The following is an 11,971-nucleotide window of genomic DNA, read 5'->3' as shown; positions in this document are numbered from 1 at the left end:
ATTGTAAGAAATGAGAAAACACGGACACCCGGGAAATCGGATTATGTGAGTTGGATTATGTTTATTATAATTAATGCCGAATATCAAGTTCTTTTTATCGATTTCTATACATTTTTTTCAAATATATATACAAGTTATATAGGAAAATGATAAGGCAGACAAATATACATAAAATCGACTTGGCCGATATCCTAATAAAACTTATTGACCTTTAATTACGATTTTTTTTTCATTTCTTAGCGTCATTACACGCCCGTCCCAATTTTGACAGGACGTATTCTTGTATACACCCGTCTGTCCGTCCGTCCTTCCATCCGTCCGTTCCTCTATCTCTCAGTCATTTGGTCCGTCCGTCCGTCCGCCTATCTATCCGTCTGTCCAGCATAAACATGTCGCACCGTAACTTCAGGACAGCTTATCTTATTTTCTTAAAAATTAACATAGTTATTTCTTATAATGGTCAAACTATCGGTAAACCTTTAAGTGAAAATCAAATTAAATCTTTTTGAGTTACAGAAATGTAAGTGAAACAGGAATTTGGTTTTTTTTTAAGATGTCGCGCCATATCTCAAAAACGAAGTATTATAACTGCATCAAACTTTATGCACTTCTTAGTAATATAAATATTATAAATTTCTGTTTACCTTTTGGTGGTGTTTAACATTTGGTTTATAGTGATTGAATTTTGTTTGGTAAAACAAAAAGGGGGGAGGGGCATTTATAGCGCGGTACTAGTATCTCAAAACCTTTTTATGATTATTGTTTAAATTTTACTCAATTCTTATTAATATTAATCTTAAGATCTCTTTACTTTTTGGTGATGATTCAAACTTTTATTTCCGGTGCGTCTTTTAGCTGGCCCCTTAATAAATATGTATACTTGTTCAGTGATAGTGGACTTCATAGTAAACTGCGAATACATGTATATTTATTATATTTAAGGGATAATTTTAACTATGATACAAGTTTTGGCACAAATCGCGAATTTACTATGCAGGCTCTGTCATAAGACGAGTTAAGGTTTATTCATCATTTTTTTTATTATTTGTACTTTTGTTGTACTGTTTGTGTCAGCGACAACACTTTGACTCCGTCCATTCCCGAGTCACACGCTTGTAATTCAATGGTTGTCTTTGGCTGCTTTATACCATATGCGTTTGGAACATAAAATAGGCAGGTAGTTTTCTTGTTTGGATTGTTTTACATTTATAATTTAGGGCCCTGTTATAGCTTGCTTTCATGCAGTTTGTGTGTTTTTCTAATTGTTTAAGGAATACGCTGACCTAAACTTGATTATTTCATCATCATTTTTGTGTCTAAAAGAAAGTTGTCTCATTGTCAATATGTGTATGGGATAAGTCGTTACCGTCACTTCTTCTATAAGACCTAGATATAAATGACGGTCATGTTTTTCAAACCAACTTTTATTCACATTGAAAATACAAAACTGTCAGATTTTGTTTTCGAAAGTTATCTTGAAATTTCAATTGAATTCGAACTGTAAAAAAAATGAATTTGAACTGTAAAAATAATGTGAAAAACATTCCTAGAAAAATATATGTGCTTACCAGAAACGGGGAGAAAGTTACAAATCTCACTGCTATGTTATGGATGCTTAAGAGTGAAAACTCGCTTTTGTGCGCAAGTAACACAGTATATATACTAGTACCAGAAAATCTGACAGGACTGCATGCATGATTAATTTGTGCAGAACAGTATAGACTATAGTCGGTTTGGGACTGTTCGTCAATGATTGAATGCATTAAGTGTATATAATATAGTATAGTAAATTAAAATTATGGCACAATCAAAACACATACTTTTATTTTTCATCTTTACATACTACAAGTATGGACACAGACGCAAATTGTCAGTGGGGTTAAAGGTCGTTACAAATGTATTGAAAGCTAGACTGGAAATGTGTATTAACAAATTGAGTTGATGTGTACATGTCTTCATTCAAATGCATTGACTGATAAAAAAGGGGGCTTCAACTTCCACCCCTCTCTATGAATTAGTTGTTTGAGTGTTTGAATATGGAGTTTGTTAATAAATGGCTGCACTCTAAGCGCATGCTATGTCTTGATTCCTTTAAAGCTTGCTTAAAGGTTGAACTATTTTGTTTTGTACAAATATTAGTCTATTTGTTTTCTCATTTCATTTGTTTTATATTTGTCATTTTAAGGTCTTTTATAGCTGACTGTGCTGTATGAGCTTTTGTCATTGTTGAAGGCTATTTGGGGACCTGTAGTTGTTAATCTTGTTTTAAATTTTGGAATGTAGCTGAAGTCAACAGACATAGACAATTCACCCAAGTTTTATAAAATGATGTGGAAGTGTTTATGTGAATAATTAAGATGGGAAATAAGGAAAGTGTCAAAGTGACAACAACCCAACCATAGAGTAGACAACAGCTGAAGGCCTCCAATGGGTTTTCAATGTAGCCAGAAACTCCTGCACTTATAGGTGTCCAAAAACTATAAAATCCCTTATTTTTTTTAGCATATATAAAAATTCATAACACAGAAATGTATAATCTGAAATTTATTACAATCAAAAGGGACCTTAGGTCAATAGTGTAAACAATTCCCCAAAGTTTAATTAAAGGTGATGGATGCATTTTAGTGTTATTGTTCAAAATTGGAAAATTCTCTCTTTTTTAAGGATAAAATCTCTCTTCATAACATGGAAATGAAAATTCTACAATTTATAAAATCGATGTGGAGCTAATGTCAATAGATATAAACATTTCAACAAAGTTTCTTGAGAGTAGGGGGAAGTGTTTTCTAGTTATTGTCTGAAGTGTGGATGATGGACTGATAGACAACAGTATACTATAATATGTTGTGTGTGAGGCATTGGTATAATAAAATGGTTTTGAATGAATAATGATTAGAAACTGTTTAATGCAGTTATTGAGGGAACGACAGTGAAGAAATTGCTGAGATCAATGCGTTTGAATCCTAAGAATTCAATTTTTGTTGAAATGAAACAAAGTTCAATTTCTGGCCCTTTGGATCTTATTACATACTACTATTATAAACAAAGAAAATATAATAATGTTACAAAATAATTAGCTTTTGAGTATTTATATTCCATTTAAAATTAGTTTGAAGTGAAGTGAAATAAGGGATACGCCTTTCATTAGGAAAATGTGTATTATCATAATTAACTATGTCCAAAAGTGCCCGTTTAAAATAGATTTTAACACTCCAGATTTTACAATAAATATATATTTAAATTCTCGAAAGACAATGTTCAGATCCGTGCCAAAGTTGCTTTTCATAAATTGTTTGTTAAAAAAGATAAAAAAAAAACCGGGTGATATATACAGACGAAACCGGGTGATTATGTAGTAATAACATTGACGAAACCGGTTTATTTTAATTTGACATGACCCTTTTCTTTCGTTCCATACACAGAGATACAATTATTGAGATGCTCATAGTAACTGAATTTGCAATCTCCGTGTCAATATCTATCTTCCCGTACCTTTCTTTCCGTACAATGTGAACAATTTAACGAGAAATTAAACAATTTCGAGACAAGGTTCACTCAATTCGTCATTTTGACATGCATTATGACTTATTTCTCCGTTAATATAGAACGGTTGTAGAAAATATTGCATCTCACAATAGAAAATAGTTGTATATGTATATATATTCTTTGATATCATAAAAAAAATAAAAAAATAAGGAGAAACCTACCTTTCTTTTGTCTATTGGTGTTCCGTCATTGTGCCGGATGTTAGATACCATTGAGTCCGAGCAAATTGTGCCGGTGTGGTTTAGACACAGTGTAAAAGTGAACATGCAAAGGTATTGATAAAAGTGTTGAATTTGCAAATATCGTAAACCGCCAAAATATTTCGTATAAATAAAGGCAACAGTAGTATACCGCTGTTCAAAACTTATAAATCCATGGACAAAAAACAAAATCGGGGTAACAAACCAAAACCGAGGGAAACGCATTAAATATAAGAGGAGAACAACGGCACAACACAGAAACGGACCAAGCATCAGACAAAACACCACGAGAATAACAAATATAACATGAAAACCAAATACATGAATTTGGGATAGACAAGTACCGTGCCACGTCTTATCTCAAAAATAAGAGAAAACACAAACGACTCAACGTTAAAATGCAACACACACAGAAACGAAGAATAATATAACAATGACCATCTTCCTGACTTGGTACAGGACACTTTTAAAGGGGAATAAAAATGGTGGGTTGAACCTGGTTTTATGGCATGCCTTATTCAATGTAAATTGTGGAATTTTACATCCGCGAAAATAACCCGCTATACGGTACTATTAATTCACAATTTAAAGAAATTTTTCATAATGTTAAGCCCGAGTCATCTCATTAAAGATCAAGACATAGTATTAATTTAACTTTAGAACGACATTCAGATCAGATTGTGAAAGAAACGTTCACGATGTCATTACCGTGATTTCTGTTGCTTTACAGAATTAACTGTCCAGTTGTATTAACCGCTCACATATCAATACACAATATGTCCGTATATTTGAATTCTTTTGGATAGATATAGGAAGATGTGGTGTGAGTGCCAATGAGAAAACTCTCCATCCAAATAACAATTTAAAAAGTAAACCATTATAGGTTAAAGTACGGCCTACAACACGGAGATAGTCTGTTCCCTTAATTATAACTCAGCTTCACAAACATAAACATGATTGTCGACTTCCTTGTACGTAAAAGAAACCCTCGTAGATTTCAAAAAAAGAGCAGACTTATACATGTACCGCTATAATGCAGAAGTCGCATTTGCAAAGTGGAAAGGGATTATTTTTAGTGGCAATAACTTGTTTCCCCAGCCACTATAATTTAATTTTGGATGTAACGAGTCTTCTGATTGGCTGACGTTATTTTGTTATTAGCCCATAGACATAATTTAGTCATGTGACCGTGACGTCATCAACGTTTTCCCATTGTTTTATACGGCTTAAAATGGAATTTAAAATTAAATTTTAAGAAATAACTGTAATATTTTTTTTTGTCTATTCGAAATAACATAAAAAATTTGGTTATTCAGTGTACACCAATTTTTTTATGTTATTTCGTCATAGATAGAAAAAAATATTACAGTCATTTTTTAAATGAATAAATATGTTTCAACTAATGTCTATGGATAATTGCACAGTTGTAAGATATAACGATAACGTGTCTAGGGAAACTTCATTCTGTTTACTTTTGGAAAAACTCCATCTGGTAAGCTTGATTGGTTTTCTTGTACAAGACACACGTGCTAATCAACCTACAAATCATTTAATGAATGGCTATTATTTATTTTGAATTTATTGAACCATAAAACTAATTTTTGACTCTTCACATTGAATAATCCGCGAAGCGGATTATGTAAAATGTGAAGAGTCAAAAATTAGTTTTATGGTTCAATAAAATCAAAATAAACTATTGCCATTCATTATAAATAAATTGTCATAAAAAATAAGGCTCAAAGAACTTTTTATATTATTTATATAAACAATAACAACATACACACATGTTGGCGTACTAATACACAACGTCAGAGTGGGCGTGTCGCCATAAAAATTGACATCATTGAAAATAAAACTAATAATTTTAACCAATCAGAAGACAGTAAATACACCAAATTTATTTATTTAAAAATAATGTGCATCAAAACAACAAAATAGAACATCGTTGTACGAAAATAAGAAAAATACGTGATATTCCAAGAAATCTGAACTTCAATTTACAATTTTGATATGGGTGCAAATTAATTAGAAATAAACGGCATGCTTTCGAGTTCAGCAGCTTGAAATACAATAGGCATCTCGACATATATAATAATATCATCGTGTTAAAAGTTATACGCTTCGTGAGTAAACCAGCGTGAACAAGGTAGGCAAAAGCACAGATCTATACGTCATAAAATTTGGGAGAGAGAAATAAACAGACAGAAAACGCTATAGAGCATATCAACCTTGAATTTATAATCTCTCGCCATAAATTAATGATAGTTTTACCTGATTGGCCTTGTTAACTGAAATAATTTCACCAAGGCATTGACTTGTAGTATTCTACTGTATATACATATTGATAGCTACAAGTGAATATTGTGAGTTTTTGCCGTTCGACATTGAACAAGTCTGTAATTTTCCATCTGAAAATCACATTCCACTCCGACCACTGTGTCTCTTGACGTTTTCATGGTTTATGCACATTTCAAAATTGTTCTGTACGAATACTCGTGATTCGCTGCTTGTTTATTACACACCTTACATGTATGTATTGTATGAACTGTAAGGACACTCACCACTTATATTTGTTACATGTGTGGATACCCATGACTCACTTTTGGTATTATATATATGTTCCGGACCATATGAGTATTTGGACCATACGCGTATATATGGTCATGACCATATGCGTATACTCATATGGTCCGACCATACGCGTATGGTCCGACCGTACGCGTATGGTCGGACCATATGAGTATTATACTCATTTGGATATTAACGGGCCGGACCATATGAGTATTCGGACCATATAGGTATTTTTTCAAACATACAATAGAAATAATACGTATTAATTTTACATTTCAAAAGCTACATAAACATTAAATATTGATGCCACAGCCAGTTGATCTTAGTTTTTATCGCTAATTGTATTCGTGTATGCTTTTGTTTATTTAGAATGACATTCAAACGATACCATACATGTAGCTTTTCTGCGATTGCTTGTTTTGGCTGCGTGCACTGATATCGACTCGGACAATTCCGATGTGTCTACGGTGTTTTTAAGAAACTTTCGATCTCCAATATCGTAAAATGAATATCACAGATCAAATTAAATAAAGGCAGTAGCTATTGCATGGCACTTACATGATATTTTACCGGTCTTATAATTAAGATTAAAATAGAAGTATAGAAATAAAGAATAGAAAAAAATAAAGAAACATACAATTTTAATATTTTACTTATAAAAAATGTCTTAAAAAATATCTTGATCTTTAAAAAATATAATGAACATTGCCGATGATATTGTAAAGCAAAATTATATCCGGGTAAAATTTGATCCGGAGGTAAAAATTTTACAGTAGTTGTTGTTATTTTTTTATCCGGAGGAAAATATTTCCCTGGGATATTTTTTCCTTTGCCGTGGAATTCTATCTCTGTAGATAACTCAAGAAAAACTTATCATTTAAAAAACTATGAAATATTAATATTTAGTGTATTTGAATTAAAGCGAAATAGTTTTAAAAAAAATGTATATATAATGGGAAATGAAAATTTCACAAATTATCTTTGAAAAAATTTCCTGAAATATTCAAGTCAATATCATCCTTTTAAAAAGAAAATTATCATGAATCATAGGAAGAAACCCAGAAGTAATTTCAAAGATCGTAATTGTGAAAATAATATCATGATTAAATAAGGACAGGTTAGTGAAATATATGATAATATATGTAAAAGTGAGTTGTTTTCAGATCTCAGTACAAATATAAACAATTTATAAGTATGGTAGAAATATAGTTGCATTATTACTGTTAACAGTAATAGAAGAATTTGAGTATGATGATATTTTTAACTACATGTATATTAATAGTTTTGTCTGGGGACAAAGATGTAGTTGTTAATTATATGTAAATCAGATATATCATAGCATAACAATATATTGGAACAAAAGCATGTTTAACAGCTGGATAGTACTTACCTGTGAAATGTTATCTGTGTGTTATTAAATCAAGTTGTTAGTCATCTTTTTATATAAATGAATATATAAAAAATAAGATTCAAGGAAAAATTTCAATATGAAATGGATTCAAAAATATATAATATTAATATCTTTAAAATATGAATTCCTCATAATTACCTCCCTTTGATAAATTATGCAAATTTGTTCTACCTTTGTGAAACATTTTATAATTATAGACAGGTATATATTGATTGTGAGTTACATACAAAGTAGTTAAGGGGACTCTATTTCATACGGTTCTGTAAATATAGTACGGCAAATATATACCGGTACATACTATCCGCATAACACAGATAGATTTTCACTCCTCTGGAAAAAATCAACCTGTGAAATACCATGCCTGGAAAAAAATTAACGGGACAAATTATCCTCAGGATAAAATATCACAGAGGAAAAAATAAACCGTTACAATATCACCTACTTTAAACAATAACATTCCTTTTACAATATGTTTTGACATCTTCTTATAATTGTACTTACAAATCGTAAGTAATATTAACTGTGTAAAAATGTTTTTTATAAGTTTTTTTTAATATATGAAAAAATTACATTTTAGTGACGTAACATCCAGTAGAGTCACACCTAATGAAGAGTTTAAAAGTATACGTGTTGATTACCCCGACCATACGCGTACGGTCCGACCATACGCGTATGGTCGGACCATATGAGTATATACCCATATGGTCATGACCATACGCGTATGGTCCAGATACTCATATGGTCCGGAACATATATACACCATATGTATTGTAGAAACTGTTATAGATATGTTGATACTTACGACTCGCTTGCTGGTACATTATACACTATATCATAATGTATGTACTGTATGGATCAGTTAATAATGTATGTACTGCATGTATGGATAAGTTAATATTGTATGTACTGTATGGATAAGTTATACATGTATGTACTGTATGGATAAGTTATACATGTATGTACTGTATGGATAAGTTAATAATGTATGTACTGTATGGATAAGTTAATATTGTATGTACTGTATGGATAAGTTATACATGTATGTACTGTATGGATAAGTTATACATGTATGTACTGTATGGATAAGTTAATAATGTATGTACTGTATGGATAAGTTAATAATGTATGTACTGTATGGATAAGTTAATAATGTATGTACTGTATGGATAATTTAATACTTACGACTCCTTGCGGGTACATTATACACTCTATGTATTGAATGTACTGTATGGATAGGTTGAACAAATACTTCCCGTTTATTACATGTTGTACATATACATACAATGATGGCTAGCATTATTACAAATCCGACTATGCTTCCTATAACAGCTCCGGCAATCAATGGTATAGACCTGTAAAAAATGTATGCATTCCTAAAACGTATATATTGATGCACTTGTCAAGACAAGCTGTTCGATTAAAACGCTGGACACTTTCAATTTGCAAATCACTAATGGTGTATACTAGTAGTTTGAAATCCTTGACGTACCATTGGATGCCATAGCTTTGAAGTATTAATTTGTCTTTTCATTTGCAAATATTTCAAACACGTCCAGAAAGAGATCTCAGTCAACCAGTACATTAAATAAGAAGGCTAAACAAATTCGTCCAACTTAATATACTGTTTGCTGGTCTGATGCATACAAAACATGATTCTTTATATATTCCAAATAAACACAATCATTTATATCACGTTAGAAAATATGTTTGAAAAAGTACCATTACAGCAAGGACAAAAAATCCAATACAATTAGTTTAGGTAACGACCATATTACTTAGAAGAGAAGGGGATATCAAGCTTTTTTCATGCTGAATTTTAAGAATGATTGATGTAACTTTCACGAAGTTTTGTATTAATAAAACTTACAAGTAAGAGGTACATTTGTCCTGGTAGTATGAGCCATGGTAATATGTATATGTAGAATAACAGGTTTTAGCTTTCACTTGACTGATTGAAATATAATGATGAAATCTCATGAATTATACTGCAATCAGCTAGTTTACTGTACAGATAAAGATATACGTATAAACGTTAGCTTTATACGTCAATGACCCCAACTGACCTATAAGCCCCGCCTCCTTATTGTATTTCATCAACAACGTCACGTCACGACCATGACAACGTAAAGTAATAATGGTCAAACTTTTTTCAATTTAAACTTTTATGTCTTCAAATTGGTTATTTATATATCATGTTTATCAAATGTTATTAATTAAGGGCATACGATACAGTTACAGGGAATTTGTTATTTTCGCGACGTCAAACTGTGTTATATCGGGAAAAGATGCATTTTTCGACTGATTTTTATCATTCAAACTGATTTAATTTGAAAACGAGTTCATGGACCCCTATTTTTCAAAACGGCATTTGGTTTCATTTTGCAGGGAGATTATGTGACCCAAATTTTATAAAACTGTAAATAGAGGATTTTTTTTAATTGTGATAAACATGCAGTAAAAAATTACGTTTTTTCCTCAACTCATGAATATTTGATAAATATGAGTCATTTCTGAATAAAAAAGTGCTAATTTTTTAAAGATATTTATAAAATACAGAAATTACCGATTATTTAACAAAAAACAATTGGTTTTTATCTTTTATAACAAAACAGTTATGTCTTTCTTTCGAAATAGAAATTACGGCCACAAATCTGAATTTCGAGCAAATATACAAAATTTCGACCTCTTTTTGCGCAAAACGTAGCACATGAAGGTATATTTTTTATTACATATTTGATTTAATCAGGTAAAAAATAGCCTATAAGCAAATTTTCATGAACTTGTAAATACAGGATCAAAACTGTATCGCATGCCCTTAAGTTCATTTTCCCTTTCTAATTCCTTAATACGCCAATGTCTTACCACCTGGACTACGCTCATAGGGAAATACCCCAAAATGGTACCTCAAGAGGGAAATTCCAAACACTTTTTTCAACAATTTTTGTTACATGTTTTTTTCATTTTTCATTTTTTTTTTTCGATTTCAGTATAAAAACAATATACGTATAGTGTCTTGAAATATGAAATTTATTTGTATTCGGCACGAAACGGGAAAATGCTCGGTAGAACCTCGCATTATCCCGTTTCTAAGCCTCATACAAATAAATTTCATATTTCAAGACACTATACGTATATTGTCTAATTATATGGTGTTGACAGACAAAAGGAAAATGGGCAGAAGAAAATATAATAAATATAAGAATAGAGAAAGATTGACAAAAACATAATGAATTATAATGAGTAAAGAATAATGGGCAAAAGAAACTCTTCGCAAAAAATTACAACAAAAGGGATGATGTTCGTTATGTCTATAGTTATGTTTTTGATTGCAACGAGGGTAATCTATGGTCTTATTGGCAGTCATAACAAATTATAACTTATTACAGGTAAATTATTGATTAATTTAATAAAACCCGTGACCTGCTAAGTTGTAATTATTGTTGATTTATTCTGTCCCTGAAGGATGAAATATTTGCCACTGGTTGTTAAGTATGTAACCAACAATCATACAATGAATCGTGCAGTTTTTAAGCATTTACATCCGACCAGAACTTATATAGAATATATTCCTTAGACTTATTAAAGTAAACAAGAAGTACATACTAGTACTTACCAGGTCTTACTAAAATCCACAGCAAACTATAATACATCAATTTAAAAAGAATATCCATTTGGCTTCCATAAGAATTTGTAAACAAAACGATGTCTTTTTTTTGTTGTTGTTTATGCGAATATTTACCTTTAGTGTAAATATTCAAAATCGATATATAAAGATGCATTTAAATTCATTTATTACGTTTAAATTCGTAGTTCAAAGCTTTTACTTGGTAAATTATGGGCTATAAAATTAGATTCTGTACTTGACCCTATATCACAGTTAGATATAAGAGGTCTTGATTGAAAATGATCTATATCCATGTACATATAAAAATAAGATTAGTAAGTAAATTTGTGTGTGTGTGTGTGAATAGGAGATTTCTTTAAATGCGTACCAACCCAATTTTATAACTATCACTAATAGACCTGTTTTTATTTTAAAGTCTCACTACAATGTATTACAGTCAAAATTATCTCCCCATGACGTGTTACAATGTAAGCTCTAGAAAACCGTTTGAATCTAGCAAATTAAGGCTTTATACTGGTTAATCTATTATTTCTGTGGATTTTTTTCTGCGTATTTTATGCTAAGTATGCAACAAAAAAGATCTACCTATTTTTATGAAAAGTCTAATCTAAAAGTTTA

Source organism: Mytilus trossulus, chromosome 3, assembly GCF_036588685.1.
Source record: "Mytilus trossulus isolate FHL-02 chromosome 3, PNRI_Mtr1.1.1.hap1, whole genome shotgun sequence".
In the NCBI taxonomy this organism is placed as follows: Eukaryota; Metazoa; Mollusca; class Bivalvia; order Mytilida; family Mytilidae; genus Mytilus; species Mytilus trossulus.
Note: the sequence above shows the minus strand (reverse complement) of the source record.